The sequence below is a fragment of the Lissotriton helveticus genome, chromosome 12 (assembly GCF_964261635.1).
Source record: "Lissotriton helveticus chromosome 12, aLisHel1.1, whole genome shotgun sequence".
NCBI lineage: Eukaryota > Metazoa > Chordata > Amphibia > Caudata > Salamandridae > Lissotriton > Lissotriton helveticus.
This window is the reverse complement of record NC_136073.1, coordinates 803818837-803840225: the sequence shown is the minus strand read 5'-3', so window position 1 is coordinate 803840225 and position 21389 is coordinate 803818837. Positions and strand designations below refer to the sequence as shown.

General features: G+C 43.6%; 1 protein-coding gene across 1 annotated transcript in view; it reads left to right on the top strand.

Annotated features, from left to right (window-relative positions):
• Nucleotides 1-21389, top strand: part of CDC42SE1 (CDC42 small effector 1) — a 104851-nt gene that overhangs the window by 36618 nt on the left and 46844 nt on the right. The window lies entirely within an intron of this gene.

Sequence of the window (21389 nt, the reverse complement as noted above, 5' to 3'; positions counted from 1 at the left end):
AGGAAAGGGACTTGTAACCGCAGAGAAGTTATGATGCCTCTTACATACTGACCTGCATCACACACCCATTTTAGTTAGCAATTTAGGTCCACAACATCAACATATCATAATCTGGGTAAATTGAATACAATAGGCCCCTTTGTGGAATTAATCCATAGACAATTGAAGTCGCTCCCAATATTTCAAGGTGCTCTATTGAATAATTGCATCTGCGCACTCTCTAAAAATGTTAAATGCTCGCCTATGAAGCTGGTTAGTATTACCACCCCTTTGGGGTCTACATTGGCCTCTTCCCTTTCTATAGCCTCCAGTGGATCTATACTCCATTTCCATCCCCATTACACATGGCCAGGGTTATCAGCAGACATGTTTATCAGGGTTTTCGATATGAGTGAGACTGCTTTTTGTCAAAGGATTAGACCGAACCCAGTTCTATATTTAAATAATCTAGTAGACCCATACTCATGCCTGTGGCTCTTTGACAAGCATGCTGGATCTGGGGATATAAAAACAAAAAAAAATGTAACTTTCATTTCTTGTCCCCCGCACAGGTGTTCAAATGTTTCCATATGTGCTGGTCCCTATAAAACCTCCATTTTAGATAGTCAAATGAAATTCTATAGCTTGAAACCTTTTAGTTGTTTCATATATCCCAACCCTTCATCAATCCATAGGTAGGTTTCCCTGGTGTTTATCCTTTTCCCACTGTTTGGGGTCACATACAAAGGTCTAGTTGAGTGTTTGCTCACTCTGGCTACAACTCGCACCTCATGCCCAAGACTGGATCCTGAACAGCTGAAGAGGCTGCAGGAGGTCTTCCCGGCATTCGGGGAGCCCTTGTGCAGCAACTGCTCTGCACTTAGGCACACGCTCCATGTTTTGGCTGTAATGCTTTTCCAATTTGCCTTTAGCCAAGACCTTTTGATTTTGATAACATTATAAGTGTACAATATACCTACAGGGGTTTTTACCCAGCCCTCCTCATCCAGTGATCTGTTCTTGTGTAATATACATTTTGCTTCCACCGACTACACCATATAGCAAGGGGTAAAGTGTCAGCCCACTTCAAACATTGACTAATGTCGCTGCCAGTGATGGCATTCTGTCCTTTCACAAGCAGCATGCAAAGTTGCTCCCTTCTGTGCCATAACTGCTATGCCAGTGTGTGCTTGAGTTCCAAAAAGAGATTTTAGCTTTTTTCCACAAACGACATGACAAAACGAAGCAAAGGCAAACGGCTTGGCATCCACTGCCAGACCCATTGGCTTTGCCAACACTTATTCGTCTAGTCCTCTGCCTATGTTATCCATTTTGTTAGATTCTCTTTGTGCATATATTTAATTTAGATTGTGTTATTATTTTATTCGTTTCGCATTTATTTTGAGCCTTTGTATGATGTCACTGTTGGGAATTCCCGTGAAATCATCATTGTCCTAGCTTGTGTGACATAACTTCATGTAATAACAATGTATTAATCGGTTCAAGCTTCTCATACTTTAAAAAAAACTTTAAAAAGTCGGAATTCTATTAAAAGTTCCCAGAATACGATGTGGCTGGAAACCAGTCTTCTCTCGGAATGTAGCGCTGCGTCTGGAAGGCAGGTCCAACCACCACCCCGGGGTGTTTGAGAGGAGAGAGGCGGGGGGCGAGCCGGGGCAGGATTGAGAGGGGGGGGGGTTGCGGACGTGGAGGAGGTATGAGCAGACTTGTGCTGAGCTTGCAGCTGGGGGTCGGAGCTCCTGCTTTCATCCCCATTGCGCATGCGCCTTTCATCGTGCCGACGCGTGGTGCACTCAATTGTGCACAAATCCTTGGCGTTCAGACAACCACGCCCTGTTTCCTCAACTAGGTCTCGAGTGAAGAATGAGTATTTTACCACACTCCCTACATTAAGGGTGTGGCTCGGTGCTCGTGAAAGAGAAAGTGATTTGTGTTGAAAAGTGTGTGTTGAAAAATGGCATTTTGACAATAAGGTTGACTGACGGGTCATGTAGGAACACGACGCCAACGGAGTGCGAAAACCAGCTTACTTTCTGCTTAAGTAACTGGTTTTCTTAATCGAGAAAATTCACGGGTGCGCCTTTTATCAACTTTGAAACCTTTTATCAACTTTGAAAGAAAAGGCGGAGTCAGTGTTAGAGTTGGGAGACCGTAAACAGGTTGTGCTTTCTTGCAGTGCTTGAACTATACTGCCAGGGTCCGAGGTAGAGTGGGGTGTTGAAATACACTGTAGGGCTGGGGTAGAATCTGTCATGCAACAGGCAAGCCTTCCCCTCGCTTGCAGACATGTCTGAGCCATCATCTGGAAATCCCCAGATGCGTCCTATAGGACAATTCAAACTTGTGCCTGGCGGAGGCGCCAAAAGGCCCTGGAATTGGCATTCACCGCGCTATAGGGAGATAGCCAGGAAGGAGAGAATTGGCGCTCTGTTCGCCCTTGGCCTGCAGCCACCTTGCCCTGGCACGGGTGCAGAGGACGGAATTCGGGCAGTCCCCCTGCCAGGCTGCGTCAGGGCTTGGCGCTCGCTGGAGATACCTCCCCTAGGCCGGGAGGAATGCCTGGACGTGCCACCGCACCGTGCTCTGCCTCGGCCTGCTGGTGCAGGGAGGTGGAATCTCACCTCACCCCTTCCCCGCCGCCTCACCCCCTCACCCCCTTACCCCACTCACCCTACCCCGCCGGAGACGCACAGGTTTACGCGCATGCCCTTATGCTGCCCCACGGGCCCTTTCAGGTCCAGGGACATTATTTAACATCAATTAGTAGCCACCCCTTCGATGCTTTCCTTCCTGGCAGATGTGGGCAGGCCTGCAAACGTTTAGGGTGGGCAGAGAGTCTGATCCTGGCCTGGCCCTAGCAGGAAAAGCACGAGCCAAGCCATTTTAAGGTTTAACATGTAAATGACGGAAAAAACATCACGTCAAAATCTCCTACACATTTGTTATATTAGAAATGTGTTTTCTATTGCATGTTTTGTTTTAATGTATACATTACGTCACTGCATTGACATTTATTAACATTAATAGTTCTTAAAAACGACTCCTTTCTATGCCCTGACCTCACTCCCACGACTGAGCCAAGGAATGTCAGTTTCTCATGTGCACTGTGCATATGAGCAATATTGTTGTATGTCCAGAACTGACATTACTTCAAAGTGCTTCCATATCTGAAGGTCAAACTGAGGCACAACGAAGTAAAGTGGTTTACCTAGAATGACACCGTTTGCTTAAGTGGAGAAGCTGGGATTTGAGCCCAGGCCTCCTGGATAAACATTGCCAAATGCAGCGAATGGATGAATGTCTCCGACTCGCTCACTTTTACTTCCAAAGGACAAAGCTTCGGCTTTATTTCATGACCTAAATTACGTTCAGTAAATGCTTGGCACCACTCCATTTTGGCTCTGCTCTTTTTATTTATTTTTTTGGCTCACCAGTCACAAGGGCCTAGCCAGAGCCATTCAGGCGCTTCGAGCCAGGCTTCAGCCTTGCTTTTTTGCCTACCTCTAAATACTGCTGATCAAGAACTTATTACATTTAAGGCGCCCTCACTTGTGAGTTTTGCAGTGGCAATTTATTTCCGGGCCCACCGAAAGGAAATTGAGTTGTAAAACAGCGCAGTAATGTAGTACCAAGCACAAAAACCCTCACAGACTATTTTGGCCTGTAACTTCCATTTTTTTAAAGTTTAAAAGTTATTGGTGTAAAAATCGATCCAATATTGCACAAATTTATGCCAACCATGCAATTTTTACATCTGCTACTACTGCCACACATGGAGTAAGGCTGTAAGAATTTTCTGGTGGTCAGTACAGTTTAGGTTTCCTATTAAAAACAAGCATTTGGAAAGACAACGGGTCTCGCCTAATAGACCTGTTGGCAATGATTTTTAGCCGTCCTATACAGAAGTGCGTCTTGAAATAAAACAAAAAGAAGTGGTATGACACGACCATCGCGTCATTTTGTAGGTGTGCAGCAACGCAACATGGATGTGTGCATCTACTAAATGAGGCAAGCATTTTTTTTCTTTTTATAAGATCGATCCGGATGATTAATAAATATAACGTTGCCACCAAATGCACTTTGTTGATATAGTGCTATTGCACTTTTCATTTTTTCTTGTTTAAAAAAATAAATAAAAAATGGGTAAGCAGGTTGGATGTGTGAAGCGGGTGGCAAACGAGGCAACACGAAGTAAGGGTGGGAGAGAAGGTAGGCAGGAAGGTGGGCGAGAAGGACAAGCAAAAGACAACGGGAAAGTACAAGGACAACGGGTGGAGATGGTGAAGCAAAGACAACTGAGTTGGGCGATGGTGGGGAAGCTCGGTCCTTGGAGGATGGCCATACTTTACTTTGTGGATTTGTAGAGCGCTGCCCAATCATCCCCAAGGGGATCTCTCTGCGCTTTGAGGACAGGGTATTTGTTGGACGTGCACATCTAAAACAGCCATGTCTTTAAAAGTTTCTTGAAGCTGGTTAGCTCACCGCAGGCCCTAATGTTCTGCGGCAGTTTGTTCCAGTGGCTGGCAGCCAAATAGGAAAAGGCTCTCCCACCCATCCTTGCCCTGTGTATTCTCTGGGTGCACATGAGGTTGGCATTGCTAGATCTTAGTTGTCGGGCTAGTTGATACCACCTGAGTCTATTTCTGAGCTAGGCAGGGCCTCTCCCCTGTAATGATCTGAAGACCACGCAGAGCATCTTAAAGATGGCTCGTTTCCTAACTGGGAGCCAGTGTAGCTGGTTCAATAGAGGTGCGGGGTGGGTCCGTGCCGGCTTGTTGAGGGAATGGCGGACTGCTGTGTTCTGCACCACCTAAAGCCTTGATAGGAGCTCCTCCTCTCTTGCTCCTACCAGCAGTGAGTTACCATAGTCCAGTCTACTCACCAGGAGTGACTGGATAAGGGTTTTGCTTGCTGACGAAGGGATCCAGGTAAAGATCTTCCTAAGCATCTTCATTGTGCCAGAACAGGTACCTGATACTATCTTCACCTGCTCCTCCATAGATAGTTTGTCATTTATTCTGATGCCAAGGTTCTTTGCCCAGCTCTTGGGAGGCGGGGCTTCACCCAGCTCGGCAGGCCACCACTCGGGAGACTAAATTGCACTGGCCTTCCCAAACTGCAGGATCTCCGTTTTTGAGGAGTTGAGTTTTAAGAAATTCCTCCTCATCCAGCTGGAAATGCTGGACATGCAGCTTCTAAATTTTAGTTAAGTTGACATAATGTCCTCCTCAATGGGGGCAATTAGCTGCGTGTCGTCCGCATATGAGATGGTCTCAAAACCATGGCCTCTGATGAATTCGTCCAAGGGAGTCACGTATGCATTGAACAGGGTGGGACTCAAAACAGATCCCTGAGGAACTCCCCTGTCCACCACTGTGGTCTGCATGTGGAAGCAAATGGACAATGGAGTGGTCCATTATTCAGTTTCATTACCAAATCAAACCAGTTTCTCCTCTACCACTCAGAATGTTTGAGGTGCTGTTCAAAACAGTTGCCACCCCTCCTCCTCCAGTAGCCTATGGCCAACCTGAAGCGAATAAAATCATAATGTTGGTCCCTGTGGAACTTAAGCCAAGATCACGCCATAAGAGCGGTCATTGTGAGTTCCTCATTCCGGGAATATTGCTTCATGAAAGGACCAATTATTGAACAAAATCCTCAACATGGTCATCATTCCAACATCGTGGTGAATTTACACGTCTTCAATTTCTACCCTCAAGCCACCGACCAACTTTGATGTTCTTCAAGCCAAATTGATCAAACTCAGTGCCTGGGCTCGTAGAACATTTGCTTTGGGGATTACACATTTCTCCCTGGTTCAAGATGGCTTTCCATCCTCCTTAAAATGCTGTGCTAATAAAAACTGTACCTATCAGTCTTCAAAATCCTTGGTCCATCCCAAAGCTTCCTTTCTTGAGAAAACTGATGGAGCATGTTGTAGCCACCTTTGAGCATGCCGTAGCCACACAATGCGGTTTGACATCCTGAAACATAATGGTCTCTGAGCTTACTGCTCTGGATTCAAACCAAGATGAAATATTGTGGTGCTAGCTGCAGGGTTTCGCATGATGCTCTGCATATGATAGGCTCCTTTGCTTATCCAGCTCTGACTTAAAAATCTCTCTCCTTGAGGGTTTGCCCTATCTTCTTGTCTCCACATACACCGAAGGGGTGAAGATCTATATTATACCTAAAAAAATGACAAGCATTTGCAATGCAATAGGTCTCGCATTATTTAAGTTTGAGCTATTATTATTGTAAATGGCAATGTTTTTTGCTTTATGCTATAGTTTTCTTATGTACATAAAAAGCTACATATAAAGTATTTGTTGTTAAAATTATTTATGCAGTATTTAAATTTGTTTGCATAAAAGATTACAAGAATATCTTAGCAAAAAAGTTAAACTTTTTAATGGTAATTGACTAAATGTCCATTTGTACATTTTAATTTCAAATAGGTAAGTGTAAACATCACAAATATATTGTGCAAAATATTTTAGCCATAAATATTTTTGTTTTACGAGGTAGTTTGTAAGAAAATGATTGTAAAAGGCAAACACTGTAATTAAAATGTAACATATAACAGTACAGTTATGGCTAGTAAACATACATTAGTAGTATAGTATAATTGTAAACAAGATGTAAATAAGACTACAGAAATTAGCATGAATTATCACTTTAATATCAACTTTACAAACATTTTGAAAACACGATCACAGCTGGTAATCATGCATTGGCTTGTTATTACAAGCATTTCATTTTAATAAATATTTCTGATTCCCAAAAACAAATATGACAGTCTCTCAAAATAATGGCTTTTCAGTTTTAGTTGTATCTTTGATCTCCATGTCATCAAGTACTCATGAATATTACTGCCCCATGGACAGAGTCTGGCTTTACATGTCTACATATCAACATCCAATTCCATGAACACCCATCGCATGCCAGGGATGACCATCACCGCTGGTGAAGAGAAGCACAATTGGGTCAAGAATGCCCACAATACGTTGTGGTCCCATTATACCAGGGATGGGCTCAATAATGCCAAAGATGCCAACATCATGCCAAGCATTGCTAGACTAAAAGTGGGAATAATTCTAACAGGGACACCACCAATAAATTAAGAAGGTACACCATTACGCTAAGGCAAGCATTACCGCCTTCGGGTAAAGTCCGCGCTATATAAAAATGCATAAATACATGAATAAAGAAATACCGCCTTCGGGTAAAGTCCGCGCTATATAAAAATGCATAAATACATAAATAAATAAATACCGCCTTCGGGTAAAGTCTGCGCTATATAAAAATGCATAATTAAATAAATAAATACATACCGCAAAACATCCTCGTTACTCTGCCGGCCTGCGACCAGGAAGTCAGGCAGGCCGGCGCGACACCCGGAAACAGGAAGTAGGAGGGCGGGAGCCTACCCCGCCTCCCACGGAAGAGCCGCGATTGGAGCCGTGTTGGGAGCAGGGAGCACCGGAGCAGGCAGGAGCCTACCCTGCGCCCCGGTGCCGAAGGAGGGAAGAAGAGTCCTGCTGCCGGGCCTTGCAGCTGAGGAGAGGAAGCCGGTGAGTGCGTTGCTGAGCGGCGGGCGGGCGGAGGGAGAGGAGCATGTAGGCGCGGGGGGGGGGCGGCCTGTGTATGTGTGTGTATGTGCGTGCGTGTGTGTATGTGTCTTGGAGTGCGTGTGTGTGACTGTGGGGGAGGGGGTGTGTGTGTGAGCGAGTGTCTGTCTGCGACGTGTGTGTGTGTCTGTGTCTGTGTGCATGCATGCATGCGCGGTAGGCTGGGAGGGCGGCGCATGCGCAGTAGGCTGGGAGGGCGGCGCAGGACGGAACGTGCGCGTTCGCGCAGCCAAATCCGAATGCTAAAAATCGTGCCAGTTTTGTGTCCCTCATTCCCCGGCATCAGCCGCCTATAAGTCTCCGTCCCTGTGAACATAAAGAGGTTGTAGAACATTAAGGTGACTTTCACTATCGTATTGTGTGTTTCATTAATTATGATATAGGGTCACACCATTGCCCTTAAATGAAAAAGAAACATTTTTGGCGTTGAGCTCCTGCCTACGAATGAGTAAGCTTGCAAATTCATAGAATGCAGAATCTATAGTGCAAAATTGTAATTCTGCTCTGACACCTACTTTCATTCTATCTGATGGCTCTAGCACACTTAACTCACCTGTAATACGTTATTACAGTTAAACGACTATCTCATTTTCTTATTACATTCCTCCTCATTTTCTTATTACAAACACTCCTGGCGACCTTTTTATGAGCTATGAAGCAGAACTATATAATGCACAGAAAACCGTAGACATCACCAACCTATCACAAGAAACCGAGAGGCACGTACCACATTCGAGCTACAGGGTAGTTTTTCCATGGCCGCAAATATCTTACCGTTCATTAAATCTGAATAGTAGTCGGATATCACACACACTTTAAATAGGAACTACAAACTCCATGCAGAAGGAAACGATATTTTGGAAAACTCTCTGAAAAACAGACCGTTTCAATTTCTTGAGGACTATGCTAATAATACGATCGATTCCACTGATGACTTCATTTATGCAGACACTCTGTCGTTGATCAAACTACACACTGTACCTCACGGTTGGGTAATCGTCATGGAATGCAGGGCACACAGCTTACTCACTGGTACAACAGTGCATATATGCACAAATTAATTGCGGTGTCAACTACGGTGAGAAATTCATGAAGTCACACAATTTCCGAACTGCACAACAGCACAGAATTATCCTCATGGTCCAAGGTATAGAATACATGTCTATCCATACACTACTTGCCGCCTATACTTTATTATGTTGCTCCCACGGGAAGTTGACAGGAGTTGGGAAGAAATTGTTGAAGGAACTAGCACGAAGCTCTGAGCAGCAGAAAATGTATCCTTATTACCACAATACACAGAGCATTCAGGCTGAAAGCATGAAATGATGGAATCCTACTAACCACCACAACCGAAGATTTTGCAGGAAGGGGTGAGGGGGTAGTAAAAGTTGCAAGTTAAGAGACACCTATGCGAAGGTAGGAGAAACAGGAGAAGGAGGTAAATTGACAACTATTCAAATGCAGAATTCGAGGCTACAGGGGATAAATCTCCGGCAAGATGCCACACAAAATTATTACAAATGTGGATTTCCAGAGACACGTATTTTGTGTATTGAAACAGAGGAATTAATTATTCTACGTCACTTTCACATAAAAATCCATCTACGTGACCAAGAAACTATGCCTTTAAACTGTAACAAAGAAAAAGACTATTCCCTGTAGTTTCTGGAGAAAAATAAATTTATGAAATCGTTTTTTTGTAAATCAGGTTTAACTATTCCAGGTAGCCAACGTCTCAGAAGTGTGGAACTCCTGTTTATGTTGGATTAGTTGTCTGTTGCTATTTCAAAGCATGTTCAATATGTGCCCATAACTTAAACCTTCGCTGCCGCCAATGAGAGTGAAGCTCATGTCACCAAACAGAATGAAGCATACAGGGCTAGCTGCAGAAAGCCAGAGAGATGTGCACTGCATCGTGGGGTATGTGAACGATACTGAGATGGCATTCGTCTTCAAGTATGGAGGAAGAATGAACGCAAAGCGAGTGCAAACTGCCAAAGTTTCAATCACTATATTAAAACTGTGTTGAAGAAAAATAAAAACACACACAGTGAGTGCACGCATGGAATCTTTTTTGCAACCAAGGCCCCATGTTCCAAGTGCCTTCAGGCTCTGTGCTGCTCCTGCTAGCATCAACAAAGACTCCGGAGCAGAAGGGCATCTTGGTTCTAAATATTAAGCAAGTCCCATCCCATTCCACTCATTTAACACCGATTTAAGCCCATTTCCGGTTCTGAAAGGCCACAATACTAGCACGAAAAAGGTACATATACTTATCATAAGTGGCAAACTTTACAGTTTTTAGCCTAGAAAAATTATATGATTATAACTACCCTAGTACATAGCTGTACTTTCCTTGACTTCAAATGCAGTAGATTAGAGACTTTATATTTTTTTTCCTGGTCCATAAAATCCGATGGATCTGTTTCAACAACTTATTCTCCGATGTACACCATTCCAAGAAGTAACAGACATTACAACAGTCCGAATCACAACAGGCTATATAAACATTGTCAATTAGGAACAAGCATCGCAGCACCTGTGCTCCACATCCGGGCCGGGGAGTACTCTGCCGGCCTGCGACCAGGAAGTCAGGCAGGCCGGCGCGACACCCCGAAACAGGAAGTAGGAGGGCGGGAGCCTACCCCGCCTCCCACGGAAGAGCCGCGATTGGAGCCGTGTTGGGAGCAGGGAGCACCGGAGCAGGCAGGAGCCTACCCTGCGCCCCGGTGCCGAAGGAGGGAAGAAGAGTCCTGCTGCCGGGCCTTGCAGCTGAGGAGAGGAAGCCGGTGAGTGCGTTGCTGAGCGGCGGGCGGGCGGAGGGAGAGGAGCATGTAGGCGCGGGGGGGGGGCGGCCTGTGTATGTGTGTGTGTGTATGTGTGTGCGTGTGTGTATGTGTCTTGGAGTGCGTGTGTGTGACTGTGGGGGAGGGGGGGTGTGTGTGAGCGAGTGTCTGTCTGCGACGTGTGTGTGTGTGTGTGTGTGTCTGTGTCTGTGTGCATGCATGCATGCGCGGTAGGCTGGGAGGGCGGCGCATGCGCAGTAGGCTGGCGCAGGACGGAACGTGCGCGTTCGCGCAGCCAAATCCGAATGCTAAAAATCGTGCCAGTTTTGTGTCCCTCATTCCCCGGCATCAGCCGCCTATAAGTCTCCGTCCCTGTTCCAGGGCGAGACCTAAAAAAAGATACTGCTTCCCTGTGTTGCCCAAAACCCATAAATATCGATTTCACTTCTGGAAAAAAATTAACATTCTTCCAAAATAAGCTTTCTATTACGTTATCTAGGCTGTGGCTCTATCCCATTTTAATATACGACTTTCCTTCGTAACTGGATTACCAGAAAAATAATTTCTAACCTTGATAAAGATTGTTTTTTGCTCTGCTGCCAGGCAAACCTCTGTTCTATGGAAATGACCGCCGTTAATAGGAAGATTTGGATTATATTTTGTGTTTATGTCCATAGCGAGAGAAATCGGGATTGTTTATTGGATAATTGGTTGTTTTTTCATTGCATGAGGACACCAAGTTCCTTGACTCAATTGGTATATAGGAATTTATCCCAGTGCCTGTGCCAGGCCACGGCAGCTTGCTTTTTAGCAAGATGCAGCGATTTAAAGAAATTAGTTAATTTCCTTCGGCCAAGCACCCCAACTAGATTTTCTGGTGGCATAAATGACAAATGGAGTGTGAGGAGAAGGTTTGGAGAGGATGGAACACGTCAACCCATATGTTGCTATCCTTCCGAGCAATAGCATTAACTTTGTCTCTCTGGCCCACAGATGTATTTGACCAATGGGAGTTGGTATCAACCCAACTGTACTAGTGGTGTAAAGATGTTGCATTCTGCTAGTTTATTCTACGAATCATGGAACAGAAGAGTTTACTTTGAGGGAGACCTTCCACCACGTGTACAGCTTCTGTCTCTGAAAGATTGTGCAGTGGTAAAAGTTATCTCTTAATCATTTTAGGTGTTGTTGTGGTCCTACAAGGCGGATTATGAGAATTTTAAGAATTGAGGACATTGTGGCGTATTATAGCCCTTAACAAATTTTAAAACATTCCAAGAATTATAAATCAGCATGAAGTGATCATCCTTGGCAGATTATGGACATTCTCTGCATTATTGTGGCCGAATGATGCGATGTGGGCAGGTTTGGCATCATGGTATTCATACCCTGTATACGGATTCTGTGCTTGGCCTTTTATCAGCATCAGTGGTAATCCAGTGGCGAGGAAAAGGATAATGTTGCAGTTCTTGCAATATGACGGTCACCAGTGGTTTCTGACGGTCATCCATGCATAAGTATCTATCCTGGACATCTGGTGGGTTCCAAGTTAGTAAAACAGGCTTCCAAGGCACACAGGTGTGATTCAAGCATTTGTGAGGCAGATTATGTTAATTTGGGGATTTAGAACGTGAGCATTTGTTGACAATTACAAGATGGTGTTTGATAAACCAATTTGTGGATTTTATAAAAACAAAATCTGAGATTTTGATGGGTGTTATTTAAAAAAATGTACAGGTATTAGAAGAATTCCATTTATTTACCCGAAAAAAATACGGCATTAGGTATCAAAATTTGTTTTAAAATAATATCTAAAACTGCGGTTTGGAGACAAAAAAAATGGATTTTATGTTGTGCTTAATACCTGAACAATGTTCATGCGGAGTCGAAGGCATTTCCTTGGTGCCAGAGAACACTCGCTGCTGTGGCTGTTTTTTCATTCTTTATGAGAGGGCATTTCATCATCTACTTTGATAAAAACTTTAAAGCCGTTATTATCTGCACTGGCAAATGAGGCCAGGTTGTGTAAGATGGGTGTACTAGTTGCATGTTGTTGTTATCTGGCTATAGCATTTATGGCATGTGTAGAATGTTATTTCAGGCATCTGACCTCCTGGAATCCTGGAGGTAGCGGCAGGGTCAAGATTGTGTTTGCCACTTTCTGTCCGCCCTTCTTGTAGTATAAAGTTTTCTATATTTGTAAATAAATAACTGTTCAATTGAGTCTTCTCCGTGAATGATCATCTTACTGGAGATGAGTGAAAAATGATGAGACGTTGGAAGATGGAATGACTCTGAAGAGTGCTGCCAGTCTAATCGTGTGGAGTAAGGAGCAGCCGTAGGTCTGAAGTGGCCCGTACATATGTATTTTGGTTGTCCGTCACATTAGTGCGTACAAAATTGAGGAAGCATTGATCAACAAAAAGTACGGTAAAAAAAATTGAAAATTGTTGCTAATGACTGTACCCTAATGTTCATGGCACATGAGGCTGTGCAGGTGTCAGTTGGAAGCCACCATTGAATCTTGAGGCCTGGTTGCATCATTGTAGTGGTGAAGGTGGCATTGAGGTAGCAGAGGTGACTGCTGGGTCTCACACCTGGATTCCAGGGACAGGCAGCAGATTCTTTATTAGAGTTGTGCTGGGCGGAGCATGTTCTTGTTGTGACAGGAGGAGAGCTATTCACTGAAGATGTGGGTGAAGCAGAAGGGATGAAGTACTGGGGAGAAACGGCTTGTAGGAAACACATGCGACAGCAGCTTCCGCATGTGCAGAGGCGCAAATTGATTTTTGCTGCATTTGAAAAGAAAATAATGAGCTTTCCAGTCAAGTGAGGCGTGCTGGATATTTACTGTCTACAGTGTAGATGGAAGGTGAGAAACACAGAAAGAAAATGACCATCATTTGAAAATATCTAAGACTGAAAGTAAAGGTTAAGCGCTGCAATCTGCCTGCTGATTGCCGGTGACTGCACATCTTATACATAGTAGATGTATTTTCTGTTATTGCTGCAGTTACACAATATCCAAGATGGATGTGGTGTCGTTTCCTGTTGTGTTCCGGTCAAGCATTGCTGAAATGGAAGTAGGGTCTTGAAGCCTATCTGCAAGCAACTGGTGAAGACCACTTCACAGTCAAAGTGAAACTAGCCCTATAAACACTGCCCTGGCTCAGCGGTAATGAGATTCTGAAACAATTACCTCCTCCCTTATTGGATGATGAGTAGGAGGAGCCGGAGGAGTATAACGGTGCAATAAAAACCCTCCGTCCCAAATAGGAGAAGAAAAAGAGAGAGGCTGCAGAATGGCATACATTTCTGGGTTCCGGCCAATTGCCAGTGAGTTTGTTGAAGGCTGTGTAGCAGCTTTGAGGTCTTTAACGGTCTCCTGCAGTTTCTGATCATTTCATGATGGATTGTCAAGAGAACAGTTTGTACATGAAGCTTATAATCTTAATATTTAGGAAAACTGTTATAAGCAATTCGTTTGGACATGGAACATTTCAGAAATTCCTTAACAAATTGAATTTGTCACAGGGAATCAACCGCTCAGAAGTCAGCATAGTTGAACAAATTAATGTATAGGAGGTTTGGTCTAGCCATGTTGCCTTAACACTTGTGGAACATTACTTTCATCCTTGATCTAGAAGAGTACTACTCAAAATTGATGGTGAATTTTGCTGGAACAACCTATGGCATAGGGAAGTTCGGGGGGAGAGATTTTAATTGGTGTCAAGCTTGTGAGGGTGAATGTATCAATTTGAAGAGTGACATTTTGAAACGATTTGATGTACACTGTCAATCTGTGTGGTCACAGATGGAAGAGACGTAACAGTGGCCGATGTCTAATGCACTGAAAAATTGTGAATTTAAATAATCTGGAATAGTTTTACATTTTTGTGAGATGTGAATAGAGTAAGGACCCGTTTTGACACTTTGCTCGTTTCCTTCACAAGGCTCCAAATCGAGTAAATTAATTTGTGAAGAAATGTTCTCCTTACTTACGTTGATCCAGTAGCCCGGATTCATGTACTGCATATAAGATAATGGAGCGAACGAGCAGAAATAATTAGCTAGCGTAGGCCTCGGGTGACATTGTTCTAGTAATCAAGGCATTCCAGTGACTACCACCTCACTAGGTCTTTGTCCGACTACATGACTTCACAGTGAGTGCAGATATAGAGGAAACATGAAGTCTATCTTCACACTAAATAAAGAGAAACCATTCTAAATAAACTCAGAAAAAGATGAGCTTCTCCTTTATTATGACTAAACATTTAAAGATGGGCAGTGAGGCAAACAATCTCTTACATTTCAACTCTGGCTAAACTCTTGGAAAAAATGTGTACACATCCAACTCTGCAACCACATTGAATAATTTAATCTGCTAGACCAGTGCCAATCCAGTTTCCTCGCAGGGCACAGTACTGAATCGGCACTGACGCACATAGTGGATGATGCGTTTAAGGTCGTAGACCAAAACGAAGCTTGCCTTTTAATCCTGCTCGACTTACCTTCTGCATTCGACACCGTCAAACACGACAATCTTCTAGGCTGCCAGAGGCATAGAATGGGCCCATCAGGATCCTTCCTAAATTGGTTCACCTCTTTTCTCCAAAACAGATCCCAAAGATTCACGGTCAATCAATCTCTATCTAAGTCTAATCCAGGCACGTCAGGGGTCCTGCAGTGCTCCTCCCTGTCACCCACTCTATTTAACCTATTCATGGAACCTCTTACCCAAATTCCTAGTTACTCCAACAATCATTATCACATGTACGCGGACGATACACAACTGTACCTAAAGGTCTCTTCTCAGAAGGACATCAGATCTCTTAACTTAACTCTGCAAAAAACACAGCTTTGGCTTGCTGAAAACCACCTTAAACTAAACGCCCTCAAGACTGAATTTCTCCTTATTGCTCCTCCCAAGCAAACATCCATCATAGAGGAATGGCTTAAACAACTTACAGTGCTCAATCGCTAGCCTCAAGTTATCGACTCAGTGAGATCTCTTGGAATAACACTCAACAGGAATCTAAACATGCATAAACCTATCCCTGCCGCAACAAAAGGAGAAACCGTACAGATGAGCATTCCGAGAAGATTAAAACCCTTCCTTCCAATGACTTCGAATTGGCAGTACAAGCACTAGTAATCCCCAGACTAGACTGTGGGAGTGCAGCTCTTTGCGGACTTCTCAGATCTACAACTGCCCCTCTAAGAGCCTCCCTCAATTTGGCTGCCAGGCTCATCATGGGTTCTAAAAGAAACTGCCTCATTTCCCTTGACCTTAGAGCTCTCAATTGGCTCCCATGTGAAGCAAGAATTCAACAAAAAATTGCTTGCATGTCTTTCAAAGCCCTTCACCACAAGACCCCAAGATATCTGGCCCAGAAAGTGGTGCTTTCCAGTGGTGATAGATCCTCTAGAAGCTCCAGCACCATTCTTTTGAAACCACAAAGATTTGCCAAAAAGGAAACATACAATTGAGCATTCTCTGGAATCGCCCCAAGGATCTGGAATGCATTGCCCCCAGAAACCAGACTGAATCCCTCTACTGCCTCATTCAAGAAAGACGTAAAGTCTCTACTGATGAGTAAACTGACATGAACAACGAAGTGACCCGCAGAATGGATGTTGGCCATTACTGTTTTTGATGTTTTTGTATCTTCTGTCTTTATGCATACACTTTTGCAACTATCTATATCCGGAGTCAATATTCGTATACATCGTACTTTGCCCAACGTCTCTCCCTGTAAAGCGCTCTGATACCCGCAAGGGTCATGTTTGCGCTATATAACACCTAAATAAATAAATTGAGCTCTTTGCGATTAATCTCTTAAACTGAATTAGCAGGAGATGTGCCAATGCACCTGGAACGGTTAAGGTTAAGCTGGACCAGGCGGAGTGACTTCTGTAATTAAAGGGGAGGTTAGGGGTGGGATTTACATATTGGGTATCTCTTGCTACCGTAGTATCTGGTATTTGAGGTTCTCACATTATCTTTCGCTCAAATGATCGGTGACGGTGGACCGGTACGAAGTATTTGCATTGTACAAATTAACATGAGTAAGTGCAACTTTTGTAGCAAGTGAAGCACCACCCTTAATAATGGAAATATGACCGCTCATGGTTGAAGTGTCATGAGTGTGAGACCAATCACTCCCAAGCAGTCTGGCTTTCATCTTGTAGAACACTGCAGATGAAATGAGAATTAGGAAATACTGGTGACCTTGACTAGGCTGATTGCGACTAAGCTTTGGCTATCTTATTACAAGTAAAACTGATAAATGAACAGATGTTCCTGAGTTGATGTTGCTGAAAGGGTCACAAATTAATTTGGTGCCGTAGAATTGCTGCCTGCGTGGAGCTGGTCAGTGGTCTTTTTTTGTATTGCTTATTCCAGCTAACTGCAGTCCCTTGTAGACAGGCAGAACAACATAAAGAAGTCTTAAGTACTTTGGACCTTTAAAGGGATGGCCCATATTTCTATGAAATAGCTGTACTGGACGGTCCACAGGCAGCAGCATTTTCGGAATTAGAAAATTGAAATGTTGGGCGCTCCATTGAAGACAATGAAGTGGCTCCGGGATAATAATGGCTGGAATAAGCCCTGTGCTCCAACTTTCTAATGTTTGTCTTTCTGTTTCTCCCTTTTTAATTTAGAACATTCTGTCCTCACTGGGTGGAATGCTCTAATGGCCTTATACCCCTTTTGCCTTAGGCTACACAGGTTGGTAAAAGTGCTCTCTCTCATTATAAGCCCTTATTATTATACTAAAAATGATCATTTCATATATGGCACATTACCAACGGATATATTTTTTTTGCACTTAATAAATCGATATAAATTGCTATGCCGGTAGATGGTACTACTTTAGATGGCTTGCAAAAGAATTGAGATTTAAATTAGCCCTCGAAATATTAAAACTTGAGCCTTGCAGGTTATGTCTACCTATTTGTAACCCACTGAGCTTTTATTCCAGGATTGTAACCGGAGTAACGATCACGTGAAGGCACTGAGTCTTAGTAAAAGCCAGTTCAAGCCAAATCAAGCATCGCAACAGCACGTACAGCATACATGCCAACATTTTAGGACAAGGACGTGGGAGATTTAAAATAAAAAATCGGGAGAATTAAAATTCCCCATTGACTTCTATTGTAGAGAATGCAATTTCAGGCGGGAGACAGCTAAAATAAAGCAATGTTTGGCTTGAAAAACCGGGAGTCTCCCACCTGAATCGGGTTTATTGGCATATATGCGTACAGTAACAAACTGATCTGTTTTGATCAAGGTTCTATCTTGAGTTCTGACAGATATACATACATTACTGCTCCGTGTCCCTTATTATACCCCTACTTTAACTTTGTAGTGGACACACAGGACAAGCAATACAGTTAGTCAGCTCAGACAATTGGTTAATGTTCTACAGTTGTAATCTGAGGGCAGCTGAAGGTAGCCTTTTCGAATGTTATTGTGTTTAACGAAGCCGTTTAATCCCTTTAAGTCAATAAACAGTAAAGTACCACAGAGTTGGGTAATAGTTTATATTACACGGAGCTACTAAGCTGTAAGACTGTTTCAAAAACCATGTAAAAAGAAGGTCTGTGTCTATGTTCCGACATATCTATGTAGTGTGTGTGGAAAAGGGGCATTTCACCTTGCCAGTGGAGTGGGTTTAAAATCTGGAATTTGCGTTAGGCCTTTTGTTACATGTTATGGGCACACTTTAAAAAATATATATATTGTAATAAACTATGGCGGATGTTTAGGTTTGTACAAACTTAGGCCAGCTGTGATAGTGTATGGGGTCATGGAAAACCAAATACTTGATCAAGGTCATTGCCAGGGGAGAACCAAGTACCATTGCTATGTCCCATTTATTCCGGCTGGATTTTATTTTCTAAATAAAAGCCGATCAGCACATTTGCAAGCAGGCAGGGGAGAAGCGGGTGCACCTATGCCCACACTTTGCAGGGTACATTAAGCTCACCGTTGTGCATGATTGGCAAAGCCAATGTGTGTGTGTGTGTGTGTGTGTGTTTATGTGCAAATGCACAGGGTCCCATTCACCATGTGGTGTTCTCATGATTTGCATTAGAAGCCAGAGTGAGTGCAAAGGTCCTTTCATCGGGTGCAGTCCTTTTGTGTTGTGCCTGAACCTGTAATTTCAGACCTCTCTGTTCTGCCTAGATCTGCATTAGCATCTGACGAGCATTCGTCTGATTTTGTTTGAGGCACCAAGCGAGACATGGATCTAGTTGTAGTGTTAGAACTCATCGGCTCTTGCAGAAACATTGATTTTCAGCAGATACCGGACAGGTTCTGGAGGTGGTGGTTAGGTGTGCTCTGTGGCACCACCTGACAGATAAAGGTTCTAATCTAGGGAGGGAGGGGATAATTGGAGGCTGTTCTAGAGCTCTGTGAAAGAAGCCAGTCATACTTTGCATATTGTCTGCCTCCTTGGCACTGTCGTCTGCAAGCTGGGAATATCTTTAGCTCATTAAAGGACATTTTTTTTTTTACACATCGTGGGCATCAATGGCATGGTGGTGCCTAACCTTAACCTAACAGCTCCATTCTTGGTGCACTGCAGGCCTTGTTGCCATATAATTGTGGCAATCCCTGGCATTACGGTGGCAATGTCTAGTTATATTAGCCTGTATTGAAGTTATCTCTTCTTGCAGATATTATACTGCTGGCTGATGTGAAAAGGTATTCGACCAGATGCGGACACTCTGAGGGCCTATCTGGAGTGATCGGTATTAAACGAGAGACTGGCTGCGGCACTGCACAAAGTCTGTTGTGCATACAAATATTTAGGTTGGATGTCAACCCCCATTAGACCACACTTCGAAGCAGACCTATTGATTGATACGGGAGATAGTCTCTTAACCCTGGATATTTTAATATTGCAGCAGCCTTAATGAGCTTTGTCACTTGCCACACAAGCTTTTTGTGATGCTGAATTGCCTGGTAGATGTTCTTTGCCATTAACCCCTCTACTGCGCCCGCGATTTTGCGGAAGTGCGGCACTGCCGCAAAACGGGCAGGGCCGCGTCGGCCGTTGACCGACGACCGCACCAGCGCCAATGGCCGACGGTAGCATGGAAGGGGTTAGTTGTGAGACTCTAATTTTGTAGATGCGAAGTAACTCTGTGCTGTGCCTGCCACCTTCAGCCCCTCCTAGCTTTACAACCAGTAGCACTTTGCATGCTTGGATTTTTAAGCATACTAAGTAGAATGTATGACATTACAACGCAAACTATTACAACGCATACCTTTACAACGCGGTCAATACATTGCAGCTTCCATAACAACAAAAAATACTATTCTAACACCGTTGGGTGCTTACCTCAGGGAAGGTGCTGGTCAGTGAGGGACATGCGTTGTAATGGCATGTGTTGTAATGGAAACTGCGTTGTATTGACCACGTTCTAAAGGCATTGTGTTCTAATGGATGTTTCCCTATGAAGTATGGTAAAAAACAAGAGGTAGGCCGCATAGAAAGCTTGTATTAGCTGAAAAGCTACTTTCTTGTTTGATACATTTAATAGTTTCAGTACCTTTACCTTCTAGTGTTCTTTAAGTAACACTTGTGGAAATTGGATCTCCTTCCTCTAATTGAATCGGGCTTCTCTTTTTGGGTTTCTGAATCGAGAGTGGTATACTTATGCCTGGCATGTAATGCCGGTCAAGAACAGCCTTTCCATTGTATACACTGGTGCGGGACGGTATTTGAGAGGAGATGGAGGTCTTACTCCCAGGAGGGTGGCTTTCTCTCGACTCACGTAAACCGTTTGATAATTCCTCGTTGATGTGGTTGCGTACACAGCAATCTATACGGTTAACAGGCATATAGCCATGGATTTTATCCAGATGGTTATCAACTCTTCTCAACACCTTGCTCATTTTTACATGCAAAAAGGGCAAAGGCATTCCATCACAGCCTATGGGCGGTGGACTGGTCTTTCTTAGCTCTTCCTTCAGCAGACATTGCTTTATTTACTCAACGCGTTAAGATTCTTTTTTTTCCTCCCTTTGTACAAAAAGGCCTGTTAGCAAAAAACTTAATTAAAATGATAATAGTTGTAAGCAGCTCAATCTGGTTTATTCACAGTTGTTGTTAGTTCTCTAGTTTTAATAGGGATCTGCAACACACTGGTCACATGCTCTGCTGGACCTAGCTTTATTCACCTCCAATATATACTCCTATGTGAAAACTTCATAAATGTTGCAATTGCGCTACTCGTAGTTCACATACGTATTTAAAGACTCGTTTTCAGTTTGTTCTACTACGCGGCTTACTTGTATCATAAACAACATCTTTACTTATCTCTGTGGTGAATACATAGGTGAATTTACGGACAGGTGGCATGCTCAAGTCCCTTCTCTTAGTTTCTTTACACTCCTCACACTTCGTTCTTAGTCACACCTGATAGTTCACTGTTATTACTTGAAGCAAACCAGAGAATAATTTAACTCAATGCTGCTTTATGGGTGGAATCGAGAGAAGAAGATTGATGTACACACCCATAGATAGACCGATAAATAGACAGACCGAAAAAACGATAGATGAATTATGTTTATGATCCACAAAACCTCTCTTTTTTTGGGCCTCAATAGGTTCAAGGTGTACGGAGAGGTTTTTTTATGTTGGGAGGGAGTTTGGGCTTATCTGGTGGATGCTGTTGATGCCGATTGAATAGTATCATTATAAGGTTCTGAGTCATTGTCTGACGTTTACTGCTTGGCACAGCAAGATCGTATGAGTTAACACAGAGTCTTGATTTGACGATGCACCCGCTGCTGCTGCTGATGGATTGTGTTTAAATTTGCATTGTAGGCTTGGCCTGGATAGAGGAAAGGGAGGGTCACAAATCTGATGTGTGCATCATGGATGATATTGGAATCCAGGCTAATTTGCTGGCTGTGTACTTTGGGCCACCTGCAATAGACATGCCCACA